The following is a 13,538-nucleotide window of genomic DNA, read 5'->3' on the forward strand; positions in this document are numbered from 1 at the left end:
ATAGGTAGCTATTGAATTTCTCCCTTTCATGCTTGCTTGATTTCTAGCTTCTTGGGATACCCAAGGCACAGATTGTCATCATTTTTCCCACAGAGGCAAAAGTTTGTCAACAAAAGGTTGCTGCCACCAATCTAACACCAAAAGGAGTCCCCAGTCTGGGGTGAAGAGAAAGGAGAAATTTTGCTCAGGTAAACAATTTGCAGACTGGAGAAATTCAGGCCCTGGAGAAAACTGTGTGTGCTCCCCTAAGACAAAGGGGAAACCTGCTTATATAAAGAAAGTGACTGCTATACTTACCTGGCAGGGGAGATACCATGATCACAAAGGTGGTTTTCCCAGGGCGAGGCTTATCCATTGCACTCTGGATGTGCTGACCCATGCAATTTCCCCAAATGTGGGAAACTCGACTGCATAATTTGTGGTAGTGGGGGACTGCGTTCGTGCTCTCCCCTGAAAAAAAAAAAAAAGAAAGTGACTGTTCCATCTCTGATTGGTCTATTTTTATGCAAATGAGAAATCCACTATTGGTTCAAATACTACTGTCCTGATTGGTCGGCTTCATGTAGTCTGGTTCTTATGGAGCTGCTCTGATTGGTAAGTATAGTTGCAAATGAGGATATAGCTGTGCAGTTCTGATTGGATGGGGATGGTCTCAGCCCATTGGTCAAAATACAATACCAGGAACTCTTTTATAAGTGTTGGTTCAGAAAACAGGAGCATGATGCAGGAGGAGGCTGGCATCTGAGTCAGTGGCTTTTCCTTGAAATCAGTGTGCATGAGAGGCATCATTTAGCAAGTGCTGCTCCATTCTGGTTATGAATTGGAGCCCAATTAACCAAAGGAGACCTTCTTGCAGATATTTCATTCTCAAAGTCCACAAGTTACATTGGGGGAGGCCATTCTGTGGATCCTCACCTATCCTGTTATTCCCTCCCACTAATACACGTAAGCCCCAGCTAAGGGCTATGCATTGGTAAACTCACAGCTGTCAACCCGGAAGGATGAACCACCACCAAGGAATGAGGATATTCCCATGCAAAGTCACCACCACCCATAACCTCTGCGTTATGTGTCTGCCTGATGTTGGAGCATCGCCAACCCTGGTAACTGTTTCCTGAGTCAGCAATCACTGCAGAGGCTGCCAAGTGGAAAATATGGGAAATCCTAAATTGGCCTGGCAAATATCTCCACCTTAATAACCCCTGGCACTTCCCTCTCACCTTTCATCCAGGGAATCTCAAAGAACGTGTCCAGACGTTAATTGATCTGGACCACAACACCCCTGCTATTATTAAGCCCATTTTACAGATGAAGAAACAAATCTGAAGATATGGTGGTTGAGCAACAAAGTTGGTGACTCCATTCCAAACCTGCTGGCAGGCTCTGGGGGGAAAAAACTGAGTCCCATAAGGGAGTGAGCTGTGCATTTGGGGATCAACAGCCTTGCTTCTGTCTTCTGACAATCCAGAGTCTAATACGGACCATGGGAGAACAGAGACTTTGAATTCAGGCAGACTTGGGTTTTGTGTTTGTGGTTTGGCTGTTCACGTGCTGTGTGACCATGGGGAAGTTGCATAACTTCTGTGTGTCTGTTTCCCCAAAAGTAAAATGAGGAGTTGAAATTACCTCACAGAGCCTTGGAGGACATTTATAGGATAGCACAGGTACAGTCAACCGGGGACAAAAGGGGACTGAGATTCCTGCTGGAATTCAATGACTTGGAGCTGCCCAGAGAGTGCAGCTGAGGGGCAGGGGGACGTGTCATTGCTGGTACAAGGTCTGCAGTGTGGGAGCGAAGTGCCAAGTAGGAGGAACAGAGTTTGCAGAATGGCTTGAGGGAGGGCAGGAAAGCTGTGATGAAGCTTTCGACCACTGGCAAAGAGGAGGAATCTAGAAATGTGGTGCCCCGAGGAGACCCCGAAGGTCAGCTTTTGGAAGAAGGGGGTCAGCTTTTATTCTGTACCAGTTTGTGCCTGTGCATGTGCTCACATGCGCACACATGCACACAAGCACACACACACACACACACATACACACCCCTGTAGTGCCAGGAACTATGGGTGTTCTAACTAGTTCTTAGTAACCAAAAACTGGAGCAGGTTGGAAGCCTTTATCCAGAAAGGGCAAATGCTGGTGCCCTGAAACTAGTTCCATATGTTTTCTACTCACTGGTCAGTGAGGTGAGCGGTGGGCTGGGACACCGTCCCCTTGGCCACGTTAAGCAGGGAACTTTTTACTCAGGTACAGACCCTGGAAAATAGATTCCTTCTTCTCTCCCAGCTTGCTGGGAAGCTGAGTGGCCATCCCCTGTGCTGTCACGACAACTGCCTCACACCTCCCTCACCCCATTTCTGGTGAATCAGGTAGGTGAGCAATTCCTAGGCTCCATGGAGCACTGAGGGAAAAGGGGAAAGGGGGGTAGAAGAAAGGAGGGAGACAGAAAAGAAAACACTGCTCACATCTTATGAGAGACCAGGATGCAGTGCTCTGTCCCCAGCACCTCTCCCATAGTCGATTTCACTGACTGCTTTGTTGAATGACAGGGACTTTCTAAAAGATCCCCAGTTCCTCTGCTTACATGGACCGGTCCAGGGAATCTCCCCCGGCTGGATAGGGCCTGGATGGACAGCAGAGTCCAGAGGGTGAAAGCAGAAAGGCAAGGTCAAGGCTGCAGGGACTTGCCAAGAAGGAGAAGCCAAACCGTGGGGCCTCTTGGGACTGTGAATGAGGGAGCTGGGGTATGCAAATCCAAAAACTGGCAAGAGAGAAGACTATCTTTATTCATAATACAGGGTGTCGCCAGGATGAAATAAGACAGTGCATGCAAAGCCCTTAGCATGGGCCTTCTCCCTCCTGACGAGTACCATGTAAATGCTAATAATTCTCAGTTTTGGAGTGGCAGTTTAGTGTCTTGTTGCTATTCCAGCCTGAGTACGTCTAATGTACGTTAAAATGGGACCGATGGCCCTGGCCAGGGAGCTCAGCTGGTTAGAGCGTTGTCCCAATTTGCCAAGGTTGCAGGTTCAATCCCTGGTCAGGGCATAAGAATCAACCAATAAATGCATAAGTAAGTGGAACAACAAATTGATGTTTCCCTCTATATATCTCCCTCTCTTGTTCTCTTCCTCTCTCTTCTCTCTCCTACCTCTCTCTCTAAAATTAATTAATATAAAAAAGTTAAATGGGGTTGAGGATGAATAGGCAGAGCACAAAGGATTTTTAGGACAGTGAAACAATTCTGTATGATGCTATAATGGTAGACACATGCTCTTATATATTTGGCCAAATCCACAGAATGGACAACACCAAGAGTGAACCCTAACGTACACTATGAACTTTGATAATGCTATGTCAGTGTAGGTTCCTCGATTGTAACGAATGCCCCGCTCTGATGGGGAATGTTGGTAGCGAATGTTGGTAGCAGGGGAGGCTGTGAATTGGGGGTGGGATGCGGGGAGCAGTAGGTATATGGGAAATCTCTAACACTCAATAATACTCTGAACCTAAAACGTCTCAAAAAATAAAGCCTATTCATTTCTTTGGGGGACCGGGTTGAAATAGAACAGGTAGGGTCTAAGTGAGCAACACTTTCACTCATTCACTGGGCTTTTATTCATTGACAACATACATAAAATAAACTAGCATGGCGGGTAGAGAGCAAATAGACTCATACATGTGTCCAAACCGAGAAGTAGGGCGATTCCAGGGAGTGGCAAGTACTATGAAGAAAATAGAGCAACAGGGCAGAGAATGGTGCCCATGTGGGGTGTCAGGTGACCAGGGCAGCTTCTAAAAAGCTGGATCTGGAGCAACACTTATTAAGTGGTGACAGAAGAAGACTTGACCTTGGGTGGTGGGCGCACAATGCAATATACAGATGGCGTGTCAGAGTTGCACACGTGAAACCTGTACAATCTCATTAGCCAATGTCAACCCAGGAAATTTAGTTTTAATAATTAAATAAATAAGATCAGACCTGTAACGACAAAAGCAAAGCCATAGCCCACAGGCTGGGTACCATGTGAGACAGGATACTTGGTGGCAGACATGAGGAGGCCTTCTTGTTTCTAAAGCAAGAAAAGGATGCTGGGATGTTATGCTTATTTGTGTGTGTTTTTTCACCCCCTTGGGAAAAGTGTGGTGGAAAGGTTGATAAAGTGCCTAATTCAGAATGAAAACCCATTTAAAAGTTAATTCCTCATGCCATGCTGTAAGCGTACCACTGCGTACGGACCACGACGAACTAGCCACGTGTAAAAATAAAAATGTTTTTGTCTTTGGGTGTTAGAATGACTAATTTTTTCCTTATTCAAAAAAAAAATGTTTTTAAATATCGTTATATAATCTTTCTAATTTAAAGGGGAGGGAAAAAAGTTTAAACATACTCTGGCCAATCGGAATCCATCCTGGAGATGAATTTGCAGCAGGGGGACCCTTTCACAGCTTGTCTTAATTTTGGTTCATTCCTCTATACCCCAAGGAGGTTGTTCATCATTACCTGGCTACAGAATTGAATAGGTGTGAAATCCAAGCTGATAGCAATACATCACTCCCTATTGAACTTCAAAGCCGAGGCCAAACTGCCTATAAAAATAGTTTTCATGCCGGGCCTTAATCTCTTTCATACATTTTGGCCTCTTTTTTTTTAAGTTTTACCATTCCTTGGGTGAGTACAAGGTGATAGTTATGCATAGCATGTCCACCCCTCCAAAGCCAGAGCTCCCAGAGTGTTAGTTTCGGTTCATCATGAGGCCAGGCCTGAACCGTATCAGATAATTTTATCACAGCCACAACTAACAAGGTTCTAATGAATAAAAAGACACACTTACAAAAACCACAAAAGGGCCTTCTCACCATGACTGCACGAACAAGTATTTATCGACTACCTACTGAGGGCAAATCACTGAACTGTATTAAAATAAATAGTTTCAATCTCCACCACCTTAAACCCTTTAAGTTGTGCAACAAAGAATTCAGAGATAGCCTGGTGTGGTTTGAGCCTTGATTGCAAAATCCCTTGGAGGGGAAAAAAATAAAATAAAATAAAATTATATATATATATATATATATATATATATATATATATATATATATATATATATTTCCCCTGGGCCATGGGGAGTTTGTTTACCACTAATTTCTTGACATTACTAATTTTTACTTTTGACAAGATTACGGAACACAGCTTCTGAAACTAGACAGTCATTTCTATCAAAAGAGAAAGTCAAGATTTCCATGTACAAATGTAGAAATAAGTCATAAATAATAAGAGCAGCGAGGAGACTTGAGTTAGACATAATACAGTGTAGAGATGATGTGTTGTAGAATTGGGAACCTGGAATCTGTATAATTTTTTCAACCCTGTCACCCCCCCCAAAAAAAAAAATTCAATTAAAAGTAAAAAAGAAGAAGAACAACAACAAACATTTGCACAGGGCTTGCAAGGTGCCAGGCACTACTCTAAGAAGTTTTGTATTAATTGATTTAATTCTTACAACTTTTTTGAGGAAGATAAACTATCATCTTTTTACAGTTGAGGAAACTGAGAAACAGAGAGGCTAAACCGCTTGCCAAAGTTCACACAGCCATTAAATAGAGGAGGTGGAATTCAAACTCATGCAACTTGGCTTATATGTGATGATTCTTTTTTATGTCCAACCGTTACTATCACTGATTTTGCTAGTGCCATCTGACTACTGACATTGTTGAATCTGAGAAGAAATATGCCTGTCAAAAAAGACTCCTTGTGGTTAACTGGGCCCAAATTTATAATCAGGGGCCAGCAGCCACTATTTACAGGGGACCTCTCACATATGCTGAATTTCACAATAAAGCCACAGAGGGGGCTGCCAAGCCTTCTACATTGCACTCCTGCTATCTGACCCCATCCTCATAAAAAAAAAAAAAAAAAAAAGATCCTGGAATCCTATTTCAATCAATGGACTAAAATGTGCCTCATCCAATTAGAACTGCACAGCTATATCCTTATTTGCATTTTTACTGACCAATCAGAGCAGCTTCACAATGACCACTCAGAACTCATGATTTTGACCAATCAGGATAGAGTAATTTGGACCAATCAGACTGTGCAGGTTTGAATTCCTTACTTGCCTAAAAATAGACCAATCAGAGACCAAGAAGGACTTGCTTTATATAAGTGAGCATCCCCTCTGTAACAGAAGTGCACTTTTGGTTTCCCTAGTTTGCAAACTATTCATCTGAGTTGTCTCTCCTTATACTCCATACTGGGGACACCCACCGGCACTGAATTGGAGGCAATGGCCTTTTGTTGACAATAATTCATTTCTGTAGTTTGCCTTTTAGTAGGAGATGTTTTTGCATGTTTGTCCTATCTACCTCGCAAGGTGTGATAGAGATGGATTGAGCAGCAATCACATCTTCATTTCACCGATGGGAAGAATGACACCGAAAGAGGTTAAATAAAGTTGTAGCCCTTGTTGCATTCATAACTGAGAAGTGTATGTTCACCACCCCTAATCCATCTTAGCATCTTGGGCATGAGATCAATCTTATAATTAAGTTATAAAAAAATAAATCTCCATTTTCCTGGCTGGATGTGTAAAGAAGAAGTGGGAAGGCACTAAATAAATTACGCTGACTTCAAACTAAGAAGAGGAAAAAGCAGAAAAAAAGGACGCTTTCCCCCAGGGTTACCCATTTCCAGACGAGGTCCAAAATGGCGGCTGTGTTTAACAAGTAAAAGAGGCAGAGAGCTTACCCTTTAACTGGTCAGTTACAAAGGGTCAGGAAAAAAAGGGCTGAGAAGGAGGGTTTGGAGACAGCCTTTATGGAGTGAGTAATTACTGTGTGGAGTGGGCAACTCCCCCAGGAAGCAGGGAAAGTTGTAACCTTGAGCATATTTGAGGAAAAGGGAGACAGGCACTTATAGGAAATAAATGATGTGTTCTTGGGGCGCGAGACAGGCTTATATGAATTGCAAAGACCTCTGCTTTCTGCAGATGCAGCTTTTAAACAGCAGGTAAGGGCTGGAACTGAACAGGCTGGATAAGAAACAGGCTTGTGAGGATGTTCCCTTATGTTTGAGTCAGCAGCCACCCCTTAAAGGCATTGCCGTTGGCAGATTTGAGCCCACAACACTTGGGCTTAGAATTCCCTTCTCAGTGGGCTCTGCCTGTTTTTCCAGTATCCTTGTCCGATGGTTTTCACAGTCGTGAGACTCTGCAGCTGGTTTTTCTCATGCACCATTTCTTTTTAGTTCTTCACCTTTTTACTTGCTATACCGCCCCTCACCCCCATTTACCTCACCTCCACCTATAATGATCGCTGCCTTTGTGTGTCCTGCAAAGTCTCCTTATTCAAGGAGCCTCTGAGTTATCACCACCTCTAAAAAAATTCTTCCACTACTGCCCTGAGCAAAAGGTACTTTCTCCTCCGTCCCCTCCCACCCCAGCACCTTATCACGTCCCTAAGTTAGAGTATTTGTGTCACTGGGTCACATCTGCTCCTTTGCCTGTCTCTGGCACTGGGCTGAAAAAAACCAGAGAGCAGCAACCAAGCGCAATGCAATTAGGAGAAACCGCTCTGTGGTCAGACCACCCAGGTGACCTCAAGCCAAGTTCCTTAATGTCTCTAAGCCTTGATTTCCTCATCAGTAAAATGGGGATAATAACAGTGCTTACCTTACATAATTGTTGCTAAAACCAGATGAGATCATGTATTTTCGCAAAGCAGTTAACACACAATGCCTCGCTGTAATTACTATCAGTTTATCGCTCAATTCCATGTCTAGCACTGTGATTGGCCCTAGAAAACACTTAATAAACCTTAGACATACTTAATACTTAGATAATTAATAACCCTTAATACAATTAAATACAAATTTAATACTTAATATTAAAACAAAGGGCAATCATTTTCAGTATTTCTTTCAGCAGAAAAATCTTTTGGTTCCCATTAAAACTGACAGACAACTAGAATAGAGCGCTGTTTGAAGAGCATCGATGCTGGTACCAGATTACCTGGGTTTGGTTCCGGGTTCTGTCACTGTCTAGTTCAATCACATACAGCCTCCTCTTCCCTTGGACCTCCTCACGGGCTAAGATTAACTAATAATCGTCTGTGGAATTCCTTATGTGACCTACGCCACACCAGACCCTAAGCTTCCCTTGAAGGCAAAGGTCAAACTTGCCTCATTCCCCAACATATCCTCAACATCCAGCCCCCATGCGCCACATAGCCGTGCCCTCCGTACATCCATACATATTTGTTGAATTAATTCAGTGATCACTCAATGGAGCATCCAAGCTGTAGGTTTCTAGGCTCCCACCCGAACCATCTGACCAGAATTAAGAACGTGAACTTGATCCCAGGCGGAGCTTTCTAGGCAGCCAAACACGTAGGCATAAATTGCACAGAGCCAGGGCTTTGCTTCCTGGTGTCGCTCCAGGGTCCCACAGATCGCACGTGCGTGGCACATGGAACCCCATTGACGTCACTGGGAATTTCACGGATGGAAGAAATGAAGAGGCCGCAGAAGGAAAGCCCAGGGGCCAGGAGCAAGCTGCTGGGGGCACCGGTCGTTGGCTGTCCTGCGGCACGCCCGCAGGGTTGAGCGCTTGACATTGGAAAATGGAGTTGGTTCCCTAACAGGAGCCTGGCTCCCCGCTTTCCATCCCACCTCGCCTCCTGGGCTCTGGCCCTGGCCCCCCACTTCCCTCTCACCAGTCCCCAGACAAAAACAAAAGACCCATTACGAAGTTATTAGCTTCGTCTCGCATATCCTGCGGAGCGAGACAACTGCCAACCCCACTTCGACTTAAAATGTTTAACAGATTTGCGCACATCTAATTTCTGTCACTGTGTTTACAGTACAAGGAACCCAGAGAAGAAAGCCGGCGAGGAAAGTCTTAGGGTTGGGGTTGTGGGGGACAACGGAGGGGGCAGGGGCGGGGGCAAAAAATAAATGCCAAACTCCTTCAAAGGGCGACATTCCTCCCAGCGGTTAGCAAACACTTCCTTTTTCCCCAGCCATCCTGTAATCACGCTCCAGCGCTCACCAGAGCACTGTTTACATCCAACACCATTACCGGCGGAGGAGACAGGCGAAATTAAGGCCTCTGGTCTCTGTTCTCTGCGGCCCTATTACCTTTTCCCTCCCCTTTACCCCCTTTCATCAAACGCCTCCAATATATGAAGGGGTAAAAGCCTTTAATGGGATTTTGAAGATCTTAAAAGCCAGGCGGTTTGTTTAAAAAGGAAAAAGACCAAGCGTGGAACCGAGCCTGGGATCCCTGGGTCCGTTTCTTGAAAAAAGGGAGCAAATTCGTTCTTTTTTTTTCCCCATCTGCCAAATCGAGTGTTGGGGTTGAGGTTTGTCTTGGATGGACAAGGAGACCACACAGAGCTGCCAGGGGACAACCCCCTTTCCAGGGAGGCTGCCGGCTCCCATCCTCAACACTCCCCACCCCTGGCGCCCACTCTCCAGCTCCCTCTTGGCGAGGCCTCCAAAGCCCAAACTGGCACCAACATCCCGACTGTGGTTAGCCAAAGCCTAACCGTGGCCGGCCAGGGGGAAGAAGAAAAAAAAGGGAACAGCCCTCAAGGTTCAGAGGGAATATTGCCTGTTGGCCATCCGAAGCAGTGGGTATTGGCTTCTTTATTCTCCCAGGCTGGGAACACCCCAGCCACACGCAGCCATGAAGAAGTTCGGTTAAGAGAGAGACTGGGTTTTCTGATGCAGTCATTTTATTTGCTATTCTCTTCCCATTTCATTGAGCCAATCAAGCATTGCTGAATTGGCGTTGGGCAGCCCAGGGCTTCCCTGGGCCACAGTTGTGCGGAGTCTTGACGGGTTCAGGAGTGATTTCTTAGTTACGCTGTGTTTGAATGAGGTGTCACACTGAGATGTGCCGTACTGAAGACATTGTTAGGTCCGCGTGTGATATTGGAGTGGAATGCTGGGATGTAATCTTCTGTTTCCACAGCATTATTTTGATCCCTGGTGCTGTGCCATGTTGAGCTGTGGTCTCATGTCAGAAGGCATGATGGGGAAGCAATGCTGTGCTTATCCGGGGGTGTTGTAGAGTTAAGATTCTGATGTAGCAACGCAGTGCAGTGGTGTGTTGGGAAAGCCATGTAGTGGGACCGTCAAGGGTTGGTTTTTTTCCATCAATGGAATTGATTCTCCCGGTAATAAAACCCAACCTCTCCCCCTGCTCTTATCACATGGCCTCTCTGCACAGAAGCTGAGGGCTTTCAGGGGACGTGAGACAAAGTGTGTCTCCTGAAATCCCAAGGGAAACCTCAAGGTCATCAAGCAAAATGACCCAATATACAATTGGCTGAACACCAAGTCCAAACCCCTGGGACACCCCTGCAAAGTGTGATAGGGTCTTTCATCCCCACGTTCTCCGGTTTCCCTCATGTGGTAGCCTCCCCACGGCCTGCACGGAGCTTCCGGCCACCCCCCGAGTCTGGCCCCTTCTCTGGTGCACCTTCCAGAGCACTTCCTAGACTTGCTTGGACTGGGGGCAGAAGTGAGAACTGGAGAGACAGGGAGAACCATCTTTCACAAGAACACAGTTCATCAGCAGGTGCACTTTCTTCCTTTGTCCAAAGTGACTGTCACAAAGCACCTTCTTCTGGGGAATCGAGCATTCCTACACTGCTTTCATAATGGGACCAACTTGTTCCACCAGCAAAAAGAAGATGACAACAGTCACAACAATAGCAGCTTCCATGACTGGCAGGCTCACAACAGACCAGACACTGAACTGAGGTCTGCATAGGCCTCTTCTCATCAGATCCCCACAACCTCTGGGGAGTATTATTAATTTTTGTTTGACATCTTCATTCAACAATTCATTCAACAAACATTTTCAGGACAACTCCTATGTTCCAGGCAGTGTTCTTTGGCACTGGGGAGGCATCAGTGATGAACAAAACAGAGGAAAATCTCCGCTAGCCTGCAGATTCAATCTCATGGTAGGAGAAACTGAGTCGCGGAAACATTAAAACCTGGTGCACACAGTCACACGGTTGTAAAGACCAAAGCCTGGATTCAGCCCAGAGCTGCCTGAGTCCAAAGCCTCAGTTATACCAACTACACAGCCCACCTTTATAATACCAACTACTCCATCGTGGATGCTTGTTGCTTGGTCATCGTCCATTAGATGTGTGGTTTGTGAGTCCAGAAAGAGAGGCTGATGGGAGGGAGGAAAAGAGGGTCAATCCCAGGTTGGGTTGCAGCTGGCATCCCAGAGCTCCCAGGGTCATGGTCAACATGTGAGAAAGAATAAGGGTGAGATCCTGGCTGGCACAGTCCCTCCCCAGGCCAGAGAGGGCTACTGTAATGAAAAATGCAACTTTTTGGTTTCATTTTTTAAGCTAGGGTCATTTTTCATAGGTCAGGGCTTCCCTTTCTCCTGGGACTACAAGGGAGAAGGATGGACTATATAAAGAGCAAGGAATCCAAGCTTAAGAGGCCAAGGTCCAAGTCCTCAATGTACCTTTTCTGGTGCCTGGGCTGGTCAGTCCGCCTCTCTGAGACTTGGCTTCTTCATCAGTTACATGGGCATGTTCTTAACACCTTGAGTGAAAGCGCTCTGATGAAGGATGTTCAATGATGATATTTATGGAAAGTGCTTTGCACATTATAAAGAGCTGCACAAATAATAGACAGAAAAATAGATAGATAAGATAGATAGATGATTTCATTTTATTTTTTTTTTTAATTTTTTTTTTGTATTTTTCTGAAGCTGGAAACGGGGAGAGACAGTCAGACAGACTCCCGCATGCGCCCGACCGGGATCCACCCGGCACGCCCACCAGGGGCGACGCTCTGCCCACCAGGGGGCGATGCTCTGCCCCTCCGGGGGCGTCGCTCTGCCGCGACCAGAGCCACTCTAGCGCCTGGGGCAGAGGCCAAGGAGCCATCCCCAGCGCCCGGGCCATCTTTTGCTCCAATGGAGCCTTGGCTGCAGGAGGGGAAGAGAGAGACAGAGAGGAAGGAGGGGGGGCAGGGGTGGAGAAGCAAATGGGCGCTTCTCCTATGTGCCCTGGCTGGGAATCGAACCCGGGTCCCCCGCACGCCAGGCCGACGCTCTACCGCTGAGCCAACCAGCCAGGGCCAGATGATTTCATTTTGATAACCATAGTATCCCATTTTATGGTTAAATAAATACATTGTTCAAGGAGAGAAACCAGCCTTCCCATTGTCACCAGACCATATATATATACACACACACACAGATTCAAATATAGAATGGCTACCCCCCAAAACCCATATTTTCCCCCACTTTGTCAAATTCATTTGAACAAAGGGCTCCCTAGAAGACCACCTACTCCACTGGATTTACATTTAAAGGCCTACCCTGTCTTAGTACCCTTTCCTCAAAATAAACAGACCCCACCCTCAGTCCATCATTTAGAGAAGCCCCTAAATGGAGTCAGTTGCCTCTGTCAGAGGGCTCCCTGGAGTTAGGCAATGAAGGAAGGACCCCCTCCCCGCCCCCTCCCCCTCCCCCTCCTCCTATCCCCTGGCCCTTCCTCACACAGAGGGTTCCCACGTGTTGTGCAAGGAGATTGCTGCCGTGGGCCCCTTGCGGACTTCTAGTGCCTCTAAGTGAGGGACGACGTTCCTGGCAAGGCCATACTCAAGCAGGGTTGTTTGGACTCCATCCGCAGATTCTGATTCTGCTCTCCATTCCGCCACTTGTTGAAATGACTCTTATTCAACAAAGCTTGCCTCCCCAGACTGTCTCTACACCCAGACTTCTGGATTTAGTGTTCAAAATCCCAACTCTTCCACTTAGTATTTGGTCAACCTTGGAGAGGTCATCCAACTGTCCATCTCAATGTATGACCCCACTCTCCACCCAGCTGCCCAAATGCACAAGGTGCTCTTGAAGTTCCTGTCCCTTTATGTCCAGATCTAAGTCCTATGAATCCAACCTCCCAAACATTTCTCAGATTCATTCATTTCCTCCATCCTCACTGCTACTAGTTCTCACTGTCTCCATCCTGACCTTGGATTTGGTCTTATTGCTTCCACTCTTGCCCCCTCCATTCCTTTTCCTCTCTGCAGACAAAGCAAGCCTTTTAAATATTCATATCCATTTATCAGGCCTCCCACTTCCCATCCAGAATCCTTTAGCAGCTCCCTGTTTGCTATAAGGTAAGGGGCCAAAGGTGAATTATGTCAGCTCTACAGTCTAGAGTCCTCCCGAGCTTATGACGTTGGCCAGATGATTCAACTTCTCTGCGTTTGGGTTCTGCAATCCATTCGTATGGCTCAGGGTTGTTGCAAAGATAAAATAAGTTAATAAACAAAAACCACTTGGGAAAGTGTCTAGTAAACAGTAAGCACTCAATAAATATTACCTGTTTTATCATCTTTGTGACCATCATTACTATTATTATTATTATTATTATTTGAATAAAGTCCAAAAACCTTAGCATGAAATACAGGGGCTGGAAAGACCTATTTCTTGCCTATCTGTCTCTACCTAACATTGGCTCTTGTCACACTCCTTGCATTCTGAATGCAACAGCCATTC

General features: G+C 45.9%; 1 non-coding gene across 1 annotated transcript; it reads left to right on the plus strand.

Annotated features, from left to right (window-relative positions):
• The first annotated feature begins 289 nt into the window (after positions 1 to 289).
• On the plus strand, positions 290 to 453 carry LOC136327638 (U1 spliceosomal RNA). The gene has a single exon (XR_010729818.1). It is a non-coding gene; the product is annotated as a U1 spliceosomal RNA (small nuclear RNA).
• The last annotated feature ends 13,085 nt before the right edge of the window (positions 454 to 13,538 follow it).

The sequence above is a fragment of the Saccopteryx bilineata genome, chromosome 2 (genome assembly GCF_036850765.1).
Source record: "Saccopteryx bilineata isolate mSacBil1 chromosome 2, mSacBil1_pri_phased_curated, whole genome shotgun sequence".
In the NCBI taxonomy this organism is placed as follows: domain Eukaryota; kingdom Metazoa; phylum Chordata; class Mammalia; order Chiroptera; family Emballonuridae; genus Saccopteryx; species Saccopteryx bilineata.